The sequence below is a fragment of the Amphiprion ocellaris genome, chromosome 11, assembly GCF_022539595.1.
Source record: "Amphiprion ocellaris isolate individual 3 ecotype Okinawa chromosome 11, ASM2253959v1, whole genome shotgun sequence".
NCBI classification, from domain to species: Eukaryota; Metazoa; Chordata; class Actinopteri; family Pomacentridae; genus Amphiprion; species Amphiprion ocellaris.
This window is the reverse complement of record NC_072776.1, coordinates 8,039,053-8,051,598: the sequence shown is the minus strand read 5'-3', so window position 1 is coordinate 8,051,598 and position 12,546 is coordinate 8,039,053. Positions and strand designations below refer to the sequence as shown.

General features: G+C 38.8%; 1 protein-coding gene across 1 annotated transcript in view; it reads right to left on the bottom strand.

Annotated features, from left to right (window-relative positions):
• The window catches only part of hs6st3b (heparan sulfate 6-O-sulfotransferase 3b), an 81,264-nt gene that overhangs the window by 6,509 nt on the left and 62,209 nt on the right, over nucleotides 1-12,546 (bottom strand). The window lies entirely within an intron of this gene.

Here is a 12,546-nt window from a genome sequence, read left to right as displayed (position 1 = left end):
GTGTCGTGTGAATATTTAATGACGCAAGAACCTCCAGAGAGCAGTCTGGGCAAGTAAAGTGGTAGTAGTCGTGCTGCTTCAGTTCTTTCCACACGGCAAACATCCACACTGTCTCACCCTGGAGTGGAAATAAAAAAAAGCACACAGTCTCCTCTGCTTGTTCTTGCTTGGAGTTCAGGGTTGGACAATAGACTAGAACGTATTCTGAGATACTGGTTGCATAGGATCCAACCTTGAAGGTGGTTTTTTTTTTTTCCATATTTACCCCTGAACAACTCAATTTCTTTAATCAAACTTCTTCCAGAACACCAGCAGCATAGGACACACTGCTTCAGGTGTTTTTTATATTTAACTATGAATAAGCTCATTTTCTTCAGGAAAGTTCTCCCTTTAAAAGAGACAGAATATGGATTTGAGGGTGTATAAGAATCAAACATTTTCTGTGACATCCAAAAAACAAAGTTTTAGCTGTATACAAACTATGAAACAGGAAAATATCCAATGCTATGTCATTGAAGGAACCAAAAGACTGCCAAAAACATGTCTTGAGCCTATGTGATGAAGATCCGTCCTAACAGTGCCACAGGAAGGCCGCCGCTGAAAAAATTCCCCAACACGATTCAGGCAAGAGGCTGTGATTGCAGCCCCGGTAGCAGCAGCTGCATCCTGGCACTCGCTCCTGGAGTTGGCTGGCAGCAGATACGAACGCCCTCATTAGACTGGGGACATAAACACCCGCAGCAAGTGCTGTTTGAGTGCACTCGACAGCCCAAAGGTCAGTTGTGTGCACCATCAGTGTCAAAAGACATCAGGATCAGCGGGTCTGTAGAGCTGTCTCGAGGAGGCTTTCCCTGAGTGATACAGATGGCTGTCGAAGGGTGGGAGGGATTCGCTGACAGAGTTCTCATACTTCTGGCCTGTGTTATCATCAATACCACCCCTACAGTCATTTCACACTCACTATCAAATGCACTGTGAAAAGTTTACACAGTGAGGCTGCTTTCCAGTAGGTGTTATAGTAAAAGCACAGCTTTTCTTGTATGGCAGCGTTGTGACAAAGCCACATCCCCTTTTTGCCGAGATTTCACAGCCAATTTTAGCGTGTTGAAGTCGAGAACCCTGCTGAACTCTAGTTAATTATGGATCAATAATGGATAGGAGGCATATTGCAGCTTATTCTGCCCCAGAATACTCGTCTCTAAAGCAGCAGCAAAAGCAGCATGACTTCACTGGAGCGCAAACTAAACAGGGGCCATTAAACAGAGATGGAAGAGGAATTTAAAAGTATGGATAAAAATGGAAACTGAAGCAAGGAATGAAAAGTGGAGCTGAGGGAGAAGCCGCTGCTGACAGGAATACTTAAACTGAGTGTCATTTAAATAGATGTATTTAACGGATATGGAGGGATTTTGATAACTGCATGCATACGAGCTGTGATTGATGCATTTGAAATATGTCTTTCAGCAATTTGAGACAATAGCTGAGAAAGGGACCTGATTTTAATTTAAGCCACCGAGTATTGCTTTTAATTATATTCTCAATGCTCTTAAGAAATTATTAAAGGGCTACTTTGGGAATTACGAAAGAAGGACGTTCGCTGCATCCCAAATCCACACTGCATATTAACTCTAAGCAGGGTTTTAGACATGCACATTGATAAAAGCATACTGAAAACAGTGTGTATGAATACTAAAAAACCTAGAAAGGTCCCTGCAGAGTTCCGTAAAAGCCTAAATTCAAGTTTATTTACCTTGTTAACATGTCAATATGCCAGTATTTTTTACACACTGGATATATATCATATGTAAAATAAGCAGTCAACACCACAGTAGACCACCTTCAAACTTCAGCATACTGATGACTATGTCAAAAACACAAATTCAGACAACCAGAGTGCTGCCCATAACAAACCTAAGGAACTTGCAGAGTTTTCTGTATCATTATTCTTCCAAATCAGCCTCTGGGTCAAATATGCATGGCTAAATTACTTGAGTATTGCTAATCGCTGTTGTGTTGTAGTAGAAAACAGTTTTACGGTATTTGTGCAGAGATGTAGGTGAGCTGGTGTGCTCGAGCAGCAGCAAGGAGAGGTAGGTGGAGAGAAAGGTAGAGACTTCGTCGATCTGCACGTTGTAGAGGAAGCAACGATAGCTATTTTGAGGCAAGCAAAAGCGTCTAAATAATTAACTTTGCTTAACAAAGATGAGTTTTAGAAGTTAAATCAATGACTGATGAGGGACTTACTACTTCTTGTGACTTATGTGATACACAATTACATGCATGATGCTATTATGTTGATTTTTTTGACTGATATACAAGACATGCTGCCTAACAAAGACACAAAAGTAGAGGAATGTTGTAAACAGTTCTGTATTTAAAATGCTTAACCAGTTAATCCATGCTTTAAAATGTTTTTCTATGCCTTTTTGTTTAGCTCGTGCACGCTCGCAAGCTTGCATGTGCACAGCAAAGATGTCACAGTGTTACCAGTGGTGTCATATTATTCCTCTGATCAACAGGTGGCAGCAATGCATCAAGATACACGCCAGTAAAGGCAGGGAAGAAGAAGAAAAACAACACAGCAAGCTAGTAAAGTGAAATGTAAACAATGCTGCATTTAAATATTTAAAATAGCTAATCAAAAAAAATCTACTTTGCAAATGTTTTACCAGCGGGAACATGCATTTAACATGTTTGAATGACCTCAAAGACACACACAGTAGCTTTTAGTGGGTAACACTCAATGTAAGCAACTTGTATTTGTCTGTTGGATGCTGACTGCACAATGGAATGCAACAAGTAAAGGAGTTACTCACAGCTGGTTGCATCAAAATTATTTGTGGATGGTGATAAAATAGTTTCAAAAGACAAATTATAGCTATCAAAATTTGGGAAAATATTTGTTGGCAATGGCAAAGTTTACATTCTGATACCTTGCAGGTATAATGTTTATTATGTTCATCCATCTGTGTGTTAGTTTGCTGAAATTTGATAGTTTGGATTAAACACAAATACCAATGATGGCAATGTCATTAATTTTGCAAGTATTTTATCAGAAACCAAAAGAATGGGCAAGCCAAAGGTTCAAGTTATTCCAAATTATTCTGACAGGGAAATGAATGTGATACATGTGAAATTTAATGAGACTCTATGCAAGGGGTTGATGTGAAACATTCCCTAAAAAACTAAAATATTAACCTCATAGCAGCTGGAAGAAAAGTCAGTGGATCACCAAGTCACCAACAACCAACCTTGCAGCTTACTGACATTGCAAGTCCTTGAGGCATGCAGTTAGCATTGCTAGAAAAGAGCTAGTTCCCCTTGAATTTTCTCCCTAAACCCTTTGTAAACCAATACAGGAACAGACGGCGCATCGTGCTTTATCCTCAGCCAATGTCAGTGCAGCAGACAACTGGCTTTTAATTGCTCATAATTAGCCTCAATGACACGATTTCGACTCACTGCTTCTCCCTGATTGCAGGCTGCTAAAAGGGACGTTGTACTTTCAGCCGGAGCTCATGGTGTTTAGAGGTGGATGAACTGAACGCACTCATCAAGACCCTCGTGTGGGAGTTGGATATTGTTGCAGGTGCTTGAGGGTGGGCTAGACAACAGGGAAAAGCGAAACAATATGTGAGCTGGGCAAAAAGTTGTTCAGAGCAAAGGCTAACACAGCGAGCAGTAAATAAGTAAAGACAGACCAAGTCCCAGTACAACAGTGGGACTGACTGATGTTGTTGGGATGTAATGTGGTAGACATTATATGTGTGTGTGTGTCCACTCTGAAAGCAGCTGCTTTCATACTGTGTAAAAGCTGTTTACCGTCTGTTGACTTGTCTGCTTTATCCTCACATTGTAAAAGCCTTGATCTCTTCCCATTACTCCTCTGTGGTCCACGAGCATTAAGAAAAACATTCTTAAACGTCTTTTTACTGTCATCCTCTGGACTTTTTTTACTTTATGAAACAGTCACAGTCCAGAGAATCAGGAAAAAGAAAGAGGATGACATGTAACATCAAACCCATGTTGTCACAGTTGGTTCGCATCAAAAAAACCAGAATCATAATTTCAGTCATACCCTTGAGTGTATTGTGTTATATGGTTGTATATCTATGTGGATCTATTCAAAACTGCTCTGTTTTTGTCATTGTTTTATCTCACTCACAGCACATGATCACTTCAATAGCCATATTCATATATTCCCTTTTGTTTTACTTATGTATAATGTACAATAGAAAAAAGCAAGCATGCATTAATAATTTCTAGACTATCTTATGCTTTCATATAAAAAAAATCAACAAATAAAAAGCCTATTTTCAATAAACTGTTTGAACAGAGAACATTAAACATTGTACTTATAAGAAAACTGCAAAGACTATATACAGTCATGGATGAAAATATTGGCACCCCTAGAATTTTTCCAGAAAATACACCATTTCTCCCAGAAATTGTTGCAATTACAAATGTTTTTGGTATACACATGTTTATTTCCTTGATGTGTATTGGAAAAACACAAAAAAGCAGAAGAAAAAAGACAAAATTCACATAATTTTACACAAAACTCAAAAAATGGGTCAAACTAAATTGTTGACATCCTCAACTCAATATTTGGTTGCACACCCTTTGGAAGAAATAACTGAAGCCAATCACTTCCTATAACATCAACAAGCTTCTTATACCTCTCAAATAGAATTTTGGACCACTCTTGTTTTGCAAACTGCTCCAGGTCTCTCAGATTTGCCTTCTTGCAACAGCAATTTTGAGATCTCTCCATAGGTGTTCAATGGGATTTAGATCCGGACTCCTTGCTGGCCACTTCAGAACTCTCAAGCGCTTTGTCTCCAACCATTTCTTGGTGCTATATGAGGTATGTTTTGGATCATTGTTCTGCTAGAACACCCGTGACCTCTGACACAGATCCAGCTTTCTGACACTAGGCCTTACATTACGACCCATGGGCTGAGCTGACACTTTTGCACCCTGAGTTTGCAGGACAGCTTGAATCTATGTGGAAGTTGACTGAGGATGCTTATCCACCATTCAAACTATCCTACATTGGATTCTTTCATCAATTTTTCTCTTCCGTCCCCATCCAGGGAGATTAGCCGAAGTTCCATGGGTTATAAACTTCTTGATTATATTACGCACAGCCGACAATGTAATCTTAAGATTGTTCATATTTTTCCACAATTTTGCTTCTTAAGTCCTCAGACACTCATCAGCTCTTCTTTTCTCTTCTCCATGCTTGCCAAGGGTGCCAGTATTTTCATCCATGACTGTATTTGTGAATTGCATTTCTTGTCTATCTAAATATATTTTGTTGTTTTATTTAACTTTTTCAATTCATATTGAAATTGCTACTGCCTTCCCCACTATAAACTTTGTGTTGCTTGTTTTAAAAGTGGTATTTTGAGGCTCTCCGCAGCACTATAAAGCAGCAGTCAGGAACTGTGGGAGTTAAGTTATTCAGCCACATTCTTCAAATCGGTAAAGTTGTGGTTCATCTTAGATCACGGCCGATAAAAAACGCCCAAGGATTGTAATATTCACTCATAATGAGGCATTAAAGGCGCTCTCAATCAACTTAATCGTATGAGAAATTGGATCCTACATTAACATACTATTTTCAGCTGAAGCTAGAACAGTTAGTTGAGGGGAGATTTCTGTCCGAGCTGTTTTGTCTGAGCTCATCTCAATAAACTTGACCCTGATTTGAAGTGAGCCGAGTTCAGTTGGAAGAAGGTGATGTAAGGCACTTCCATGCACCAATCATAACTAAGTAATGTTCAAAGGAAGAAATCTTGGCCTGTATCTTAGGTCTGCTCAGCAATTCAAATAGGTCTGGGTTTGACGCATGGATGTGTAACTGCTGTTTAACCGATCAGAGCTTAATATGCAGCGATAGGAAGCGATTTCATCTGCTAGTAACTTCATAAACTGTAAGAAAAAATGGTACAAGTGACCAGTATGGATGAGAATGACGCAGTTTTGTAAGCTGACTTTGAGAAACAACGCCTCTTAAATCAGCGTATTTGACCAATGCAAAAAAAAATAAAAAGTGTTGTCTTATGAACAAGAACTCAATGCCAGATTGAAGAGATGAAAGAAAACAGCAAATGGCAAAAGGTTACTTTAAATCCTAATAACCAATAACAGCCTCATGATGACTATAATATCCTAAACAATGGTTTCCTCATAATTTAACTTTGCTTCTTGCTGCTAGTTAATAGTATACTGAAGAAATTCAGGAGATTTATTGAACAAAAACTCCACCCTATACAGACTAAACCATTTAAACCATAAACCATTTAAAGCTACTTATTAGCAGTCTGGTCTAGTACTCTATTAGTAGCCTACATTATATAGTGCTTTGTTAATCATATTCCTCTTAATATCTGTCAAACAACCTCATTGAGTTTCTACTAGACTATGGTATGTTACTGTAGTAAGTAAGCAGCAGAATAGTGTGCAGAGTTGTCCCTTAAAACATGCTTGTTTTGGACAATAATTGCAACTAAATCACTTAATCGACATTTTTAACATTGGAATTGGTCGGTGTGCAAAAATTCCTCAATTACACTATTCAGTATTGTCACTCAAGAGGCAAAGTCTACCAGGTTTCTAGTCACCTAAGACACCCTTCAGAGTACAGTATCCCACATGAAATCCTGTAATTTTGTACCTCACTTGACTCCTGCCCTTTTCTCCACTCAGCTTCTCCTCCATGTCCTACAGACATTAGTGTTCCCTTTGGATCCATAACCTTTTCTTAAAGGTTGTCACATTAATCACGCCACTGATTTCACTCCTCAATCTCCTTCTGCATCTCTTGTGTTTTTCTCTCGTTATGCGGCGCATTGTCTCTCTTCACTGCCCTCCACTTGAAGCACTGCATATAAACAACCATCACTCTCCTTCCTCACCCCATTGTTTTACAGCCTTTTTCCGAAAGGACTCCTCGTTCAGGTAAATCATGATAACGACAAAAGTGGATGAGAGCTGAAAGCGACATGGTGATAGTCTGATTCTGTCTCGACAAACACATTCAGGTAGGGATAGTGTGTATGTGGTTACTGCGAGATCGGACTGTGATTGGTTGCTATGCTCTTAAGCAACAGCTACTGATACAGAAATAACAATAAATTTGAAAACATACTGGATTAGTGTGTTTTATCTATAATAAAATATACCTATTAGTTAAGGTAGTAGGTTGGGTTGTGCCCTAATTGCAGACGTATGGTAATTGTTAGTGGCTATATAGTTAGGGATAAGGTTAATAGAGCAGTATTTTACCAGTATAAAAGGTAGGGTGGAGGTTTTCTGTTTCCTGTTGACCATCTTTCACTCTGACAAAAAGGCGCTCTAAGAGAAGACGCTCCATCACTCAGGATTTCTTTGTAATTTGTTAGGAGAAAATCTGTTCTAAATATTCTGTCATTCACACACAACTGAAATATCAGCAGCAGCCTAACAATCAATTACAGCAGAGCATCCCACCTGCTGGTACAGCACCATCCTGTTGTAATGCCTGTGTGCTAGCGATAGCCATGGCTGGAGGCATTATGTTTTCAGGGTGTCCATCTGTCCGTCCATCCCACTCACGTGAACGCGGTATCTCTTAGATGCCTTCAGGGAATTTGTTCAAATTTGTCAGAAAAGCTCACATCGCACTCATGGATTAAGTGATTAGATTTTGGTGGTGAGAGGTCAAAAGTCACTGTGACATCATGGTGTCAGCATAACACTTTTCTGGTCATTGTTGAGCTCAGGAACAAAAGGGACGGCTATGACCGTCTTTCACATCTGGTGAGATACTGAATTGAATTAGAAATTTTAGCTCTTTTGTTGCGACACCACATGTCAAACATTCTCTAGTGTCATTGCTGCATAAGAATCAGCTTTATTGGTCAAGCATGAGAACACATAGATGAAATTTGACTCTATTTTGTATCATTTAATTAACTCACACATTTCAAAGCCTCCATCACATATATTCTATGAGTCTGGACAGACATGGATGTGAACTTTAACTCGACTGGCTAGTGGAGGCATGCAGCTGTGAGGTGGTGATTCGAGTTCTTTTTAAAGGCTAAAATCAAAGAGCGGAACATATTGCAAGCTGCTGCGGAGAATATCAGTTTTTTATTAAAAACCATGGTGACCACAGACCATCAGAGAGTGTTCTAAAATATGATTACAGAGAGCACAGAGACTTTATATAATGTTATTCAGCATGTCGCCTAGAAATGATGTTTACATACAACTCATTTGCAGCAGTTGCCAGCTGTATTTCAATGAACGTAATGTGGAACGTGTCGTTCCCTAATAAGTCAAGTGTTGTATCAGTAAAGTGCTCACAGACGATGTGTTTGATTTGATCTTGCAATACAAAATGTACCTGTAGTGTCTAGAGTATTATTAAACTTTTGTATGGTTACGGTATGTTCAGGTAGCAGTTAGATGATGTTATGCAAACATACTGGAGCCTTTTTAACAAAGACATTTGAATGTGGGCTACATTGTTAGACCAGCAGAAACTTTACTCTTCAATTAGTCTGATGCATTTTGGACAGTTTCACAAATACAAAGACACTTATTTATAGCCTTAAAAGTTAACCACTTGACCCCAGGCTTAGATCTAAGACATATTAACTAGTACCAACTGACTAAATGGTGGAAAACATGACTTAAAATGTGATAATGATATTAATAACATATACTTATTAATATTGTGGTTTGCTGATAATATTATGGAGTCAGTCTGGTGTATTTCATACTTTTGCATTCTTCACTTAGATTTCCCAGTTAAATATCCTTGTAACAGTCAAATTCTCCAAGCAGGGCCTTTGTTTCCTGCAGGAGCTTCTCCATTTGCTGCGGTTGCTTGGCAGCCAATGTTTTCAGTTTAATTAAATCTTAGTTTACCCAGACTTTATTGCAAAGTAGTGCTACTTTTTGCAACGAATACATTTAGATACTGAAGTCTGACTATTAGTTAGAGTGTTCCCTGGTTTGGTATAATGCAGGGAATAAATACATAAATACATAAAGAGAGAAAGAAAGAAAGAAAAAGAAAGAAAGAAAGAAAGAAAGAAAGAATGTTCTTGCATTTTGTATAATAAATAAATCCATAGGCTTTAATCAGTACAGGTTTAGAACAAAGGCTAGCTGCTGTATCTGGTCCAGATCTGGATTGAAGATGGGGTTGTAAATGCTCACAGGGCCTAAGAATCAGACTTATTCCTTCGTAGGTTTTCTGTGGGTCAGCCGAGGAAGAATCTGGGTTGCCACTGGAATTACAATTTGAGGGACGACCTCCTTAATCAGTATTCATTTTTGAAAGTGTTGGTCAATATCTGTGCAATGCTTCTATCACTGAAATAGGAAATGTTCTATTAAGATGCATTTTACATCTACAGCAAAAACCTTTTTTTTCCTCCATAATTCTCAGGATTCGGGGTTGAATGAAACACATGTGGCTATAGGGTCTAAAGAGGCAGCTGACTGTCGTCTCGCAGCGTTCAGTCATGATCTGAGCAGGATGCCTGATCAAACATGATGTCAGCTGTTAGCAGTCAAATGCAGGTTGAATGGGAATATGGATACGCCAGTGGCACTGCCCTCAGCTAAACCTCCTCAGTTCTCGGTGAGATGGCTCACACACGATGAGCTCTCCCCATTCATTGTGCATTAATCTGCAGTGGTAACCACACAGAGGAGTTGCTGAAAGCTTGGCTTCAAGCAGAGGCTGTAAAACACAAAGGAGCTGGTGTAAAGAACAAAGTGTTCTGCTTTAAACACATGTTAATTCACGAGGAAGAAATCGGCTCCCCGGCAGGTGTGACTCACCTGCACAGCTGTATAATTACGGCTTTTTTAAGTGAAGGTGAAGAATTGTGCTGCGGTGCTTTTTGCTCTGACAGCGTTCCCAGAGAACTGAAGGGTAACGTCATACATAGCGTTGAGACGAGTAAATAAAGTATACTTGTCTGCTCGCCTTCAGTGCTGTAAAAGTATGAATGTGCATACAAAAGCAACCTAATAATAATGGCTACATTCACCTTTATATAAAAGCAATTTTGATATTTTTAACAATTTCTTACAAGAAGTCAAATTACTGAAAAGCTTTTCAAGATGGTGTACGCCTATGTCTAAATGTGCACTTCAAGAGCCAATGCAATCATGGTTTTGTGTTATTTATTGAAGAGAAAAGCATGACCAGTTAGAGGAATAAAAGAAAAAACTATCAGAGCACGGCTTTCAGTGGAAGTTTGAATTTACAGCTTTCCAGGAAAAAGGAAAAAAGTTGAATAACCTTTAAAGTAATCTGTTACGTAACAGACGCTGCATTCTTTATTGTATTTTCTTTATCAGCCTGTCTACTGTAGTGCCAAGGACAAATGGCATTGGACTTAGAGATGCTTATCGTTTTTAGATTGGAGAACATCTAAAAAAATAACTTGGGGTCACTTTTTTAAAAAAACAACCTCTGAACCACGTAAAATGACATTATTTGCTTTATATTGTACTACCTAACATTAATATTATTGTAGCAAACATGATAATGTAATAAATCAAATACAATAAGCCTCTTCAAAGCTCTGAAAAATAAATAGATTTTTATATTTTACTTTGATTTTTCTTGCAATTAAACACTAACAGAAGCACCTTGTCCGTACTGAAATTACATTACATAAGAGAGAAAATATGATGCCTCTTCTTGTGTGAAAAATAAAGTGTTTGAAGCTTCCTTCTCCTATGCTGCTTTATATGAGATTTGGCTTAAGTTCATCTAAATTCAGTTCAGACCCTCCACATGGCAGCGGTTGAAGCGAATGGTGTGATGACATCCACATCAAACCCTCACCTGTTAGGAAGAGAGCTCAGCTGCATTAAGAAATAGTAATAGTAGTAATAGTAAGAGCAAACCCAGCAGCAGCCCGTCTCCTAACCGGGACAAAGAAACGTGATCACGTAACGCCGGTGCCTTCCTCACTTCACTGGCTTCCCGTTAGGTACAGGATTGATTTTAAGATTCTTTTATTTGCTTGTAAGTCTTTGACTGGACTGGCCCCAGAATATTTATCTGACCTTGTTTCGGTGCATCAACCCTCCAAAGCCCTGAGGTCAGCTGACCAGATGGTCCTGGACGTTCCTCGATCTCTCATGAAAACCAGAGGAGATCAAGCCTTTGCAGTTGTGGCTCCCACACTGTGGAACGCATTTCCCCTCTCTGTGCGGTCTGTGAATAGCCTCTCCATTTTTAAAACACGTCTTAAGACCCACTTGTTCACTCTGGCCTTTGGCTGAGCAGAGTCACCTCTAACGGATCTTTTATCTGTTTTATTTTCCTGTCTTATTATTTTGCTTTTATTGTTATTGTTTACTGTAAAGCATTTTGGTTGGTCATAGGCCTTTTTAAAAGTGCTATAAATGAATTTGTTGAATTTCCCTTGGGATTAATAAAGTATCTATCTATCTGTCTGTCTGTCTGTCTGTCTGTCTGTCTGTCTGTCTGTCTGTCTGTCTGTCTGTCTGTCTGTCTGTCTGTCTGTCTGTCTGTCTGTCTGTCTGTCTGTCTGTCTGTCTGTCTGTCTGTCTGTCTGTCTGTCTGTCTCTGATGATCATTATTTAAAATGCAAAATTCTAAAAAAAAACAATAAATATCTAGTCCTCACACCCATGAAATCTACATAAAAGTTGAATTAAGGTAATCCAAGAGAACCCTGTTTTGTAGTTGTGATTTATGTGTCAATAAAATCGAACTCAATGATATTTAAATAATGTGCTTTATGTTAGAGTTTCTGCAAAAAAAAATTACTTGGAAATCCTAGATACAGTGCTAGAACTTTCTGTCAACATTTGACAGCATCATAATGGTTATTAAAAATCATATTATATTTAGACATGCAGCAACATTCACATTTTTTTCCTTAATATTTTAAAATCCCTCTCCAGTCGTTAATGAAAGCCCTAAAAACTCATCTCTGTGTATCAAAGTTAAACATATAAAGATTTTTTCCCCAGGAAAACAATCCCTTCCTGCCTTCAAACACCTTAAATGTAATTTGACACTGTTGTTCCATCTTGAATGTGCAGATCTATGGTGTCCCAGCTTCTCTCTCCACCCATCCCTCAGCCACTCACTGCAGCTCAAGCACACCAGCTCACCTACAACCCTGTTCAAACACTGATAAATTACTTTACACAATGGCAATTTGTAAAACACACTAGAAACTGAAGGATAATGACAAAGAGAGCGCCACGCTGCAAGTCGACAGGATTGGTTCCTGAGATCTGTTATGTGTGAAAACCTGGAAGTCTGAGTTAGTGTTTTTGAGATTGTCACTGGTCTGAGTTCAAAGGTGGAAATTTGAAGCCACTGCGTTGGCTGCTTATTTTGCTCACAATATATCTTCCAGCACATAAAAAACATATGGACATGTAAACAAGGAAAAAAAAAACCTTGATTTCCACTGCAGGGAACATGTTTACACTTGTTGGCAGAACATCACTGCACCTAAACAGAGAAAATAATTCGACCTT